Here is a 12,931-nt window from a genome sequence, read left to right as displayed (position 1 = left end):
ACCGATCTAAAACCAGTTTTCAACAAACTGAAAATGGGAACAAGCATATCAGTTTTCTATGAACTCATAACGGGAACAAGCACATCTATCTCTTAATTCAACTCATCACAATAGATGAATGGATCACTTCTCTCAAACCCTATCATGCTGTGATTTGCTATAAATGGTCATGCAAAATTATGTTCAGAGTCAGACCTTGATCACACCTCTCGTGCAAAAGCTCTGTCCTTTCAGCTAAAATAAAAATTTCTCTGCAAACTCTATTTGTTACTTCTGAATAAAAAACAACAACTTGTTTCACCAGTTCATTTATTCACTTCTCACAGACAATTCACAGTTGGCTCTGAAAAATGGGACATCAAAGGCCCGCCCTGACCTGCTCCAGGAGTTTTTGTGCTGTTTGTTCAGGATAGAGAACTTGGGATGTCATGTAGGCGCTTTCTGTGGACACCTGGGCACTCTGGAGTTAAGGGAAATTAATTTTCTCTGCACAGGAATAATGTAAATCTCCCCTCTGTCGCCAAGTGCTTGCTCTTTGTGGGAACCTTTTGGGTTTCTCTCTATGATTAAGTAAGGTCTCGACCTCAACCTGTAAAGTGCCTTGAGATAATGTATATTATGATTAAGAATATGAATGGTTTAGCATTTACAAGGAAAAGTTAGAGTTTCAGTGGCAAAAAGAGTGGGGAGAAGAACAAAAGGGGTCGACATTATTTCTCTTTGCAGCCATCCTTTAAAAGAAAGAGAATGTTGATAAACTCTGGGAGAAGGGATGATGTTGTCCTAACTAGACTGAGACTGGGGCACTGTGATCTAGCTAGCTATTTGAAAGTAATGGCCAAACATACAGAAGGTCTCTGTCAGTGTGGAAATTTGGAGACAGCCCAACATGTTGTATTTTCTTGTAAATTAAAAGGAAACAGTAACTCAGGGAGGTGTCAAAAAAATGTCAAAATTTCGACATTTTGGTATAGAGCAGTCTAGAATTTCTTCATTCAACTTGCCTATATTTAAAAATATAGGATAAACAGCTATTCCTGGTCTGTGGAGGGCAGCATTACGCTTTTTAGTGTACAACCTGTCGGAAATTCAGAAGAAGAAGAGGAAGACGAAGAAGAGGAAAAAAAAAAGGAAAAAAAAAGAAGAAAAGAAAAGAAAGTGCGCCGCGGTAGAAAGCAGAGGGACATTACCAGTCCAGAAGGTGCTCTTCAGTCAAGCAAGACTCAGCGTCACATTAAGAACTTAACAGGTCAGTTTTTGTTAAGAAAAAATGTTTCTTTACAGTTGACGCCAAGTTAAATGTCCATTACTGTTAAAGTTTCTAAACGGAAAGAAACAGAACTCATTTTATGTTAAGTTTGGCCAGGGGGCATTGTGTTCAGTCGTGTTCAAACAGATCTTTTTCATTGCAAGGTGAAATAGGTTGGTTAATGGTTCTGTTTTTAACATTGGAAAAAATGTGACTGTCACAGAAACGAAACTAAACGACATTTTATTTAAAAACCGCAGTAGCATTTTTTTTTTACGAAACACTTCAGAAAACTCCTTGTCGGAGATTTAAAGCGTGTCATATTGTGTTTCTCACACCAATGCTGGTGTTTTTGAGCATTCCATTCAACCAAACCTGTTCCCAACCATACACGCTGTGTTGCTCCTCTTTTAACTAGAGGCCAGGAGGGTGTGTTATCCTGTTTGGTAGATTTCAACACTGTTTGCTGCTGGATCAACACTCAAAGTGTTGCTTTGACTTCGTCAAATAAAAATATTTTTAACCCGTTTCTCAAGCTACAAATGACATATGTTTTTTTTGTTTCATACATGCTAAAATTAGTACATCATTTGTGTAGGGAAATTCAATATATTGGAAACAAATATCAATATGGAACTGATAAGATTTAAAATTATGGTTCATGTTGTACAAATGTCATTTCTGGCTACCATCTTCTACCAGCTTGGGAAGCAAGTTAAAAATCTTCTTTTGAGCAGTCAAAGGGGTGTGTTTTTTCATCCAGATGGTTAAAATACTCTTTGGGGTTTATGGAACTAACTTGAGATCAACAGGAAGTGTTTGGATTTGATTTCTTGTGCTAACAACTCTCTGGATTTTTCAAATAATGTTGGGAACCATGCAGGTAATCAGATGCTTTGCTCTGTGACTTGAATGCAATGGTGATAAATTACACAAATCAAAGCCCTGGAAATTACATTTATAATTCACAATGCTCAAAGGTGTGTCTATTTCACAGGTATGTGTCCTGTCACATGTAGGATTTTTTGTTTGAAAGGTTTTGTTACTAGCACAGATACAATATCTAAAATGGGTTATGAAATTTTTTTTGATTGCTCAAATATAGCAAATTTTTGATTGTTAAATACTTGCTCATCTACAAATTATGTTTTTCATTGAACAAAAGAAGGCAAAGTTCTTGAATTTCACATTTAAAAACAAGTGATTGAAAAAGAATATTTCCTAAATAAAAAATGTTCAAAAAAAGTCAGGACTAAATGATTTTGTGATTTAACAGTTTGTCAATTGATTCACTGATCGACATACAAGGAATCAGCAACAATTCTGATAATCAGTTGCCTTATCGTGGGTTTTTTATGTGATAGTACAGATTATTCTAGACAAACTGACCTTAAATAACAAATCCACAGTAAGGCAATTAACAAGCGAAAATACCAAACATTTACTGATAGCTGCATCTCAGTTTAGAGGATTTGCTTGTTTTCTAGTAAGAAGTTGAGCATCTTTGACTTTTAGACAGTTGGTCAGACAAAAGAATACATTTGAACATCACCTTGGGCTCTTAAAAGAAATCTCATGAGCATTTTCAATTTTTATGGTGCACACTAAATGATTGACTCAATGAAATAATAGTAATTAGTTTTACAGGAACAGTTCAGACTGTGCCAAAACAGAATAGAGATTTGAGACATAGCCCTCATAGTTGTCAGTGATGTAAAGTAAAATGATAAATCATTTTGTCTCTGTCTGTCACCACAACATAGTATTATGCAACACAACTGTGGTTTAGGTGGTATTAGAAAATAATTTAAGATAAGTTAATGACATTGAAGAGTGCTTCTGTTTCTCTCTCTCCTTTGTTGACATACATTTTATTGGCCTCTGAGGGAATTCATATCACCAGCTACATTGCTTGTCTTCACTGCAGGAGGCTACAGTTTTAAACTGCATGAAGCACTTGACTTTTCCCTCCTGTTTAACATATTAGGAAAAAACTGCAGCCAGACCTCTTAAGTTGGATAGTAAACACTGTTTTGTAAACATATCAGTGAACTGTGGCCAAACAGCCTGTGCATGTTTCTCTGGCACATTCCTAGAGAGAGAGAGAGAGAGAGAGAGAGAGAGAGAACCAGTCTGTCCAGGTCTCAGCCCTGTCTGAAATGACATCACATAGATATGCGTGTGATAGTACAGATTGTTCTAGACAGCACTAAATAACAAATCCATGATACAATCTGAAATCTGGCTAGTTCAGGTTGTACATGTAGATATGGAATGCTTGTTCATTTGCCTTGTCTCCTGGCTCCTCAGGTGACCCATACATTGTTCTGGCTGTCTTAATTCACTTATCACTTGGATTCCAGGATGAGCTGACTAGATTTTGGTGGTCTAAGGTCAAGGTCAATGTGACCTCACAGAACACAATTTTGGCCCCTTGAATGTGATGTCTCCAGACCACCTTGAGGTAATTTCGTTAGATCTGGCAAAAGATGATTTGTCAAAGAGGCACACTTTTTGCCATAACTCACTTGTACGCTAATTATGACACAATTTAAGACAAATGTCAAATAGGATAAAATGATGAAATGATAAAATTTTATATCCAAAAATTCGCAAAGGTCAACTTCACTGTGACAGCATAATGTTCTGCAAAAACACTTCTTGCCATTATTCAATGCTGTAACAGGAAGGGGAGATTGTGACCATATTTCTTGCAATTTGGCTGGTTGCTAAAGGCAAACAACGAGGCAGTGATTCTAGTTTGCTAGATTCTGTCATTTCACCTTTTATCCTGTGTCGTGTGTGTGTGTGTGTGTGTGTGTGTGTGTGTGTGTGTGTGTGTGTGTGTGTGTGTGTGTGTGTGTGTGTGTGTGTGTGTGTGTGTATTCAGTAAGGACAGGAGAGTTTTGTGAAAGTGAATACTCTTAATCATCTAATAGACAGACTCTGCTCCATGAAGCACACCGCATTTTGCTTTTTTTGGGGTAAGATAGACAGGACATTCGGGGGGGAGGGGGGGGCATGGCTTCAGACCTGAAGCCATGGCCGCTGCTGTCAGGACTAAGCCTATGTGGTGTGCGTTTTATTAGGTGAGCCACTGAGGTGCTCCAGCACACCATATTTCTGAGAAAACATTCTAGTTAGGAGATGGGAACAACTTTCCTTTGTAGCTGCCAGAGAGCACTGAGACCAGGATGCTCAGTGACGGATAGGTTTGTCCACTGTATTGCTGCCTTGCTAATACTCTTCCAACAGAGCCTCTAAAATGACCTATTCATGGCAGAAAAAAAACTGATTGCACTATTTGTAATGTCTTTACATCCACACCATGAGCTGTCGTCTAATGGTTCAGCAATCATTATGTAGCAACATCTCTCCTCTTTTTGCTCTCCTTCTCTTCATTCATCTCTGCACTATTTCCTCTTCAGTATACCCTGGTTCAAAACTTATATGCTATAACAGTCCCATAGAAACTTCTTGTGACAACATTATTGCAATATTACCCTCACTTAAACTTGGGCTGGGTGCCCATATATGTTAACGGCTACCCAAGTATATTTGGTGACCCATTTTAGCATTTCTTAAAATCTTTATAAAGATCTATAACTTACTATTTTGCATCATTGCTTCATTGTAGAGCTGTGCCCACTTCTTGACCTTTGCCCTCGCAGAAAAAACGTGTTTTAGACACTTTTAAAACACCCAAGAAACAATCCAATATCCATTGAAATGTACACTTCATGTAGAATATTTTCAGCGGTTTATCTTCTTGTGAAAACAGCACTTTGTTATGGCACTAAATTTTTTCAATTGCTGAACACACAAGCGCACCTACAGAGCGCACTGTTTTGACTAGTACTATAGATAGTAAAAGAACTGTGCAGAGGGTTAGGATTAGACCTACCACTCATAGTGCCAAAAGTTTAGGGGCTTCTAAAGTAATTGGACAGATACACATGAAGTCGATAAGAATCATCATATTTAACATTTCTGGTAAAATCCTTTGCAGTCAAGGACTTGCTGAAGTCTGTGACCCATAGACATCACCAGGTGCTTTCTACCTCCCCTAGGGGTACTTGTGGCCTTCACTGCAGCTGCCATTAGCTTTTGCTTGTTTTGGGATCTCTTTGCCTTGAGTCTGGTCTTCAAGTGGAATACATGTTCAGTCTGACTGAGATCAGACGACTTACTCGGCCAGTCAAGGATAATCTACCTCTTCACCTTAATGATAAAATTTTGTCCAATGAGTTTTAAACCTGATGCTTTGATTTGGCTGAATCTGAGTGCACAGAGTGCTCCTGTATTGTTGAAGCATGTTGTTGCTTCAGTCAGCAGTGAAATCATCAATAAATGCAAATGTGCCAGTTCCACTGCCTAAGCCATAACAGAAACTCACCATGTTTGATAGGTGAGGTCATGTTGCTGTTCCTTTTTTTTTTTTAAAATCCGCAATCAGTCATGCCACCAGTACAACCCCGCCAGTAGTGATGGATATCAAAACCCAATATAAATGGGCCCCAGCCCTCGATCAGTTCAAACAAGGTGGACTACAGCTTGTATGGAAAACAGGGCAAAAATGACAATTAAATACCTGCCAACGATGAGGCATTTACAGCATCGAGTCGCGCAAAGAGCATGTTGTAAAAAAGAACACTTCTTGTTTCTCTGCTGCTTGGACGTAAACAAACAAATACTATCCCTCGGCTTTATGGAGCTTTATAGTTTATTAAAATGTTTACAGCCCCTTCCTCCGAGGATATTACCCTCTCCAGTCCTCCTTACACATTTTTGGAGATCACATTTATAAAAAGTAAACCTTGATCAGAAAGGATGCATACAGGGCCCCGGAGCTGAGCAGCAGCAGCCATCAAGGATGGAACAGAAAACAGGAGAGGCTTCAGCTTCAGCTTCTGATTTTTTTTTTTTAAAAAAAACCTCTATTACTTTTATAAACTGGCATTTATTAAAACTGATAGCAATTAGGACGAATTAGTGCTCCACTCATTCCCTCTTCTTCTTCTCCTCAGTCCGTCAGCCTCTCTCTCACTCCCTGACTTTCCTGTCCCTCTCTCTCTCTCTCTATCGGAATTAAGGCAAAATATTACTTGAAAAGAAAAGAGTGATGGACCTGCACTTGTTGTTCAATGCTTTTAACCTCAAAAGTCACAATTGGGCATTGAACAAGTCCCAGCTAGGTTCATTACATTTTAGTATCCCTGGGAAACATTTCTACTTGTGTTTTTTGCAGCGCATGTGTTTGCATATAGATGTTTTCTGAGCAGCGGGTTTGTCTTCTTAAGTTGCAGTGCTTTGAGCTGTCAGGGCCACCGTATAAAACCAATTAAAAATAAAGCAGTATTAGTCTGTTCTTAATGTTTATTTTCATTTTGTGGCTTTTTAAGAGACGTTAAGAACTGATAAGAGTACCGTTAAGGTACCAGATCAATAAAGCTACAGCTGCAGCAAATCTCAACATCACTGCGCTGCAGAACAGAGAGGTCCAGGAGATCCTTTGTTCCAATGCCAACAGGCTATACAACAACTCAGCCAGAGGAAGTGGACAAATTAAATTTTTATTGTTTATTTATTATTATCAACAATGGGCCAACGGACACATGAATTTCCCCTAGGGGATAAATAAAGTATCTGTCTATCGTATCAGCAGCACCATTTTGCCATTGAAATCTAAAAAGCATAACGTTGCACAATTTGAATTGGAAAAAATATTTTATAGGGATGCCCCAATCAGTCCCGATCATGATTGGCCAATTTTCATTAAAACTACATAATTGGTAGATGGTAATTAATGCTGATGTTCTGAGACATACTGGCTTTTATTTATTAGACAATTGTATAGCCAATTGAATAGGCTGAAAAGCATGTTTTTAAACTGAATTAGGATGACTTTTTGTAGTTCTTTATCAGGTTACCTGTGGCCTGTTGGAGATGCCAGTACACTACAAAACAACGCAGTCTGATCAACAGCTAAACCAGCTGCCATAACAAAACATAAAATTTCCTCACTCATAGATGATCAGTAGCGGTGGCAAAAAAAAAGTGATCAGGACATCCCTAATTTTTTATGGCATTATTATATTATTATTATAAACTTGCCTATATGTCTAACCCATATTTGTTTCATTCAGCTTGATAAAGCAAGCCAACCATAGCAACAAACAGTAACGAGCGAGAGAGAACAGATGTAGTCTGTAGTTTTTTTTCTGAAACAAGGCAGGTTTAATGACAATGATGAATGAAATGGATTACTTTTTAATATAAGATATTATAAACTTACATGCCTTGACAATGTCATTCAATAACCTCACCTCAATAACAAACATATTTGACCAGAATTTTTTTCCTTTGTCTGAGACATTGAAATCTTCCCCGACACTGTGCCCAGCACCATTTTTTTTTTATAAGGTCTTAATGGGTTAACTTAAATCACCCCTGTTTCAGAGTCATATTTAGCCATTGTACACCGGATTTGAAACTGAATATGTTGTCTGTGATAGCACCTTGAAAGCCACAGTGAGCAAGGAGAAACAATGTTGAGTTCACAGGATTCAAACACCAAATTTTACAACTGACGCATAGCTTTGTGTCATGGATCAAAGCATAGTGTTAATAATGCTCCCAGGGTTGTATCTGACCTGCTTGTTCTCTGGTTTACTGGTCAAATCACATTGTTCTCATTGTTGAACTGAACTTCTGCCTCTGTGTCATACCTGGGTTATGATATAAGCTGTGAGGTATTATTTTGACATTTAATGGCTAGTCTGGATATGCATTACAGATATATGTAATTCAGTTCTTTCTAATCAAAAAGAACATTTCAGATATTCACAATGACATTTTTCCTATCCACAATTGTCATTTCAGATATCCACAATTTCATTCTTCTTTCGACAAATTACGTCACTTTTCCCATTCATGTGTATGGGGTTTCTCATTACAGATATCCTTAATTCAGTTGTAGGTAGCCACAATGTCAAATCTGGATACTAAATTATGACCATCCATAATTCCAGTTTGAGATCTCTACACTTTAATCCTGACTAGTCATAATTCCAATTCAAGATATCTTCAACTCCCGTCAATTAAAGATATCTATATTGTCTTTTTTAGATATCTTAAATTATGTTTTAACTAGTCAAAACGATGTTATAGATATCTTGAACTCAATTGTGACTAATCAGAATTAAATTGTAGATATCTCAAACTGGAATTATGGATAGTCATAATTGTAATTGTAGATATCTATTATCAAGTCATAGATATTCAAATGAATTTTGATTGGAGATATCTTTAACTTTCATTCTGCTTAGTCAAAATGTAATTAAAGATATCTTGAAATAGAGTTATGACTAAGCAAATTGATGTTGCAGATATGTGTAATTATGTCAGAAGTTATGGCAAGTAAGAGGAGGGGCTTGCCGTAGGTGGGAGCCGCTTACAATCGTATGTCTGGAGACAATAAATGTTCCATATGATGGAAATTTCTAGCACAACTCTCAAGTGAACGAAGTTCTTGTTCTGCAACCGTCATTTCTTCTGCTAACACTGTTCAAATTTGCTGGGTGAATATCCAATGGAAAGCCTCTTCCTCTCTTCCTCCTCCTGGAAAGCCTCGCATGAGCAACATCATTCACAACAATTCTGTCGAGTCAAAATGATGTTTGCGATATTATTAGCTTTAATTCTGCCTAGTTAAAACTGATTCACAGATATCTGCAATTGTCATAGATGTTTGACGAGTCGAATGTTGTTTTCAGTGATGTCATTGCAGATATCTGTAATTCAATTTTGACTAGTCAAAATGTAATTACGACCAGTCAAAATTGTGTTGTTAACTGTAATGTTAATTCCATATAGTCAAATTTAGCCATTTAAATTTTAAAACAACTCACCATAGCAGCCCACCACAGAATCAACATTGGATGGACCACAACAGCAGGAATGTGGAATGTCTCTGACTGACTGACTGACTGACTGCCTGACTGATACTGATCATATTTCTGCCACTGGTCAGCTGAGTGCCTCGTCACTGAGTTCCTGGTGCAAACAGGTTCTATCAGGGGGGTGTTTACAGCTGCAGTGTTGACAACTTGTCACATTGTCTGTAGAGTCAATTTTTTTTCTTCTTTTTTTTCAAACAAACTGGGTATAACCTGGTTCGTCACTGGATTGTGTATGGATGCCGACTGGAGGCTAGGGGTTACACCTCTTAATACAGGCAGTCTACTGAGCTGTTCTGGATTCCCAGCTGCTTGGGAATTGCAGGGATGAGGAGGAGTGCTTCCAATACACTGTAACTCGGTTCCATTACAGCAAATAAACTCCTTTCATTCCATGTATCATTACTACTAAAGGAGGCAGAGGGATAACTAAACATGAGACACGGCCAGCAAAGAGAGCAGGAGAGAGGGAGGGAGAGAGAGAGAGAAGTCCTCACTAACAAGGCTCCACAACCAACTTTAAATATCAAACAGGGAGTTAGACATAAAGACCTGCATCTAATAAAAGTCTGTTAAGTTCTGGAGTAAATAAAGACTAAACTATTGTGGATCCCAGACGGAGGCTGTGAGCTGTATGAGAGACTAAATGAGAGATAGTCTGTCTCAGGCCCCTGGGGTTCATCTGGTGGAGCGTGTGTCAGTTGGGTTTAGTTTTTGACACAGAGGCCCAGGTTCGGGTCCTGCCTGTGGCCCTTTGCTGCGTGTTTGTACTGTCTGTGTCTCTCTCCTCAATTTTCCCTTCTCTCTATCTCTCTCAATTAGACTGTAATATAGGCAAAAGCCTGAAGAAATAACCTAAAAAAAAAAAGAGCCTGTCTCTTCTTTCTCTCTGAGTAATCATTTTACAGTAAATACAGCTGAAATCACAGCTCAGTCTATGTCTTTCATCGATGTGTTTGGTGATTTTGTCAGACGACATCAGAAATATCAGGATTTCACCAGAGGTGGTCCAGACATAAACTAGGGTTTGACCTTGACCTTGTTTTTTTGTTTAGTTTTTTGTTTGTTTTTTAAAAATCACCTTAATTGTAGTGTCGCCGTGCAGTGCATGGATTCACTCAGCCACTCTTTGTCCCCCTCTTGCTTACCCTGTGATTGGTTTGACACAATGTGACGCAATGGAGTTATATACGTTGTTTAGTTCAAACTACTTGACAATTAAAGAATTTGCAGTGGAGCGCATACTATACAGTAATATTTAATACCAAAGCTGCTGAAAAGAGCTGCAATTGCGTTTCAGGCAGTGGCTCCCTGATATTTTGTGACTGTTCAAACAGGTGAATATTGCTTATTTTGAATCCCAGCAAATGAGGTTTCCTAAATTAATTTCAAAGGGGGGAGAGGAGGGGTAAAATGTTTTATGTGATGATGATGATTATATGATAAAACTTTTAAATTAGAGAACATCTTTATGCTACCTGGCATGTATGCAGGTTTATGTACTGTATTGGTATTTCAATGCATATATATGCTGCTACAGGTGAGAACTACACCGAAAGCAACCAATAAATTTAAGTTATGCTCTTTGCAGCGTGTGCACGAATATACACTTGGTTTGCAGTTTCTTAGGTAAAGCGAAGTAAAACTAATGCAGTCTAATACAACAGTCCTGCAACACATTTCCCTTTCCCCAGCAGAAAGTTGGTGCACAGCTTACTGACAGCAGAAGTGAACGTAGGACTCATAGTTGAAGGATCCACTGTCAGCATTTTAGCGTTTAGCCAGACAAAGTATGCACCTGTATTAGTCAGTAAAAATTTTAACTTTATATGTAGCAAATTGAAATATTTGACGGGGGGTTAAAAGTTTATAGATCATGGATGCAATAAAATAAGATTTGGATGCACCACTTTGCTGGAGCCAGGCTAGACACATGGAATATGTATATAATAAAAGAAAAAAAATTACTTGAAAAGATATGACATTCAACTAGACAGAAGCTACAGCAGGTTGAGAAATACAGAACCAAGAGGTACTTAATGGCCTAGTTGTCCAACGGCCCACCAGGGAAACTCCTGGTACTCAAGATAGCCAGTCTGCCCTTGATCACAAGAGTGGGACAGAACATGATATCTCCGACCCTGGCTGGTGCTGGCGCTGTCACAGGCATAGGCATTAAAAGTAATAACTCATGTTACTGACGAGATACATAAAATTTGTCAGGTCTGAAAGTGGAGTACAACCACAGGAGGTAGAGAGGACTGCTCATGGAGAGGATCAGAGTCAGAGTGCAAAACAGGACGAGGAGTCAAGGCGAGGATATTCAGTTGCCATGTCATTAGGCATTTATCAGTGCAAAGTCGACACTTGTGTGATTTTAACATCACTTTTTATTCATTTTCCCCAAAGACATTTTAAACTACAAATCCTCCTGGAGACCTGGAATATTTAAAGTATGTGTATTACAGATATTATAGACCCATTGTTACACTGGGATATTGTTTGTCTTTCCTCACCGGAAAATAATCACACTATACAGTACATGATAGGAGGATAGGAGGAATGATAAAAGCGAAAACAAAATGCAGTTTAGAAAGAATCTGAATTTTCTCATTCAGCCAAATATCAGCTGAGAAAATATTCAGCTGCTACAGATTTTAAAAATTCTAGAGACACAAATGGTGTATTTCTAAATGTGACGCAAAGGGTTTGTCCGTGAGGTGAAAGATTGACGCCTGCATGTATTCCTGGTAGCCCAAATATGTTCTAATAGTTTTATCATATAATCATCATTATCTCAAAACAACATTTTTTACCCCTCCCCTTACCCCTTTGAAAAATGTAACACAATGAACCATTTACTCATTACATTTTAACTGACTTTGTATGTTGAGAACATTTTTATACAAGTCATTTTACTTGAGTAAAATGTCTTTTAAATAACTGTACTACTTAAAAGACACTGTTTTCCAGTACTCTTTCCACCCCTGCTGAAAAACGTGACAGATGGCTGCTAGACAGTGCTGCTGCTGTTACTGTTCTGTCAGGGAAATGAAGACATATGAAGCAAGCAGACCAAATTGCACCAGTCCAATTTTGTCCATGTATGTCCATCGATGGCACAGAGGAATCCTGCACATAGTATTCTCTATGAATTGGACTTTTTTTTTTTTTTACATTTTTTTTTTTTTTTTTTAATTCTGCTATAAAAGAAAAATGTTCAGTTTGTTGCCTATCTAAAGTGTAATTTAGCATTCTATGCAATGTAATGCTTTTGTTGACATCCTTGATCGTCATGACTATGGAGTTGGCAGGCACGTTCAGTCAGGTAGAGAGACTGCTCTACTTTCAGCCCCGCCCAGATACCTGCCAGCTTTGATATGCACTTGTCCGACAAGCACATTGTCAGTGAGGTGTGGCATTGCTCTCAGTGTAGGAAAGTTGGAGCAAGTTTTACTGAGGACAAATTGACACTGAGGGAAGCTGAGTAGGACAATCTTTTTGTAGTGTGATTTATTTTTATTTATTTTTTGAGAGAATGTTGAAGGGATTTCTTGTGGACTACTGAAGGAACATCTTAAGACATCAGGCCAACACAGGTGTGTTTCATTTGTTATTGTGCTACCAAGACTTCAGTTTCAAGGGTGCTGTCCGTGCCCTCATTATATGGTTTTACATGCAAGTGTTAGCTACCAGCCAGTAACTGGCTGTTGTGCACTGTTTC

At 38.2% G+C, this 12,931-nt stretch overlaps 1 protein-coding gene across 3 annotated transcripts in view; it reads left to right on the top strand.

Moving 5' to 3' along the window:
• The first annotated feature begins 1,161 nt into the window (after window positions 1-1,161).
• The window catches only part of LOC111236264 (oxysterol-binding protein-related protein 7-like), a 30,857-nt gene continuing 19,087 nt past the window's right edge, over window positions 1,162-12,931 (top strand). Inside the window, exon 1 of one of the 3 annotated variants that reach the window (XM_022764937.1) lies at window positions 1,162-1,249. The gene's annotated coding sequence lies outside the window, so the exon portion shown is untranslated. Of the gene's footprint in view, window positions 1,250-12,594; window positions 12,807-12,931 lie in introns of those variants that run through there. The other 2 variants (XM_022764936.1, XM_022764938.1) reach the window with 2 other exon arrangements.

This window comes from Seriola dumerili, unplaced genomic scaffold (genome assembly GCF_002260705.1).
Source record: "Seriola dumerili isolate Sdu_G_001 unplaced genomic scaffold, Sdu_1.0 BDQW01000609.1, whole genome shotgun sequence".
In the NCBI taxonomy this organism is placed as follows: domain Eukaryota; kingdom Metazoa; phylum Chordata; class Actinopteri; order Carangiformes; family Carangidae; genus Seriola; species Seriola dumerili.
This window is presented reverse-complemented; position numbering and strand designations above follow the sequence as displayed.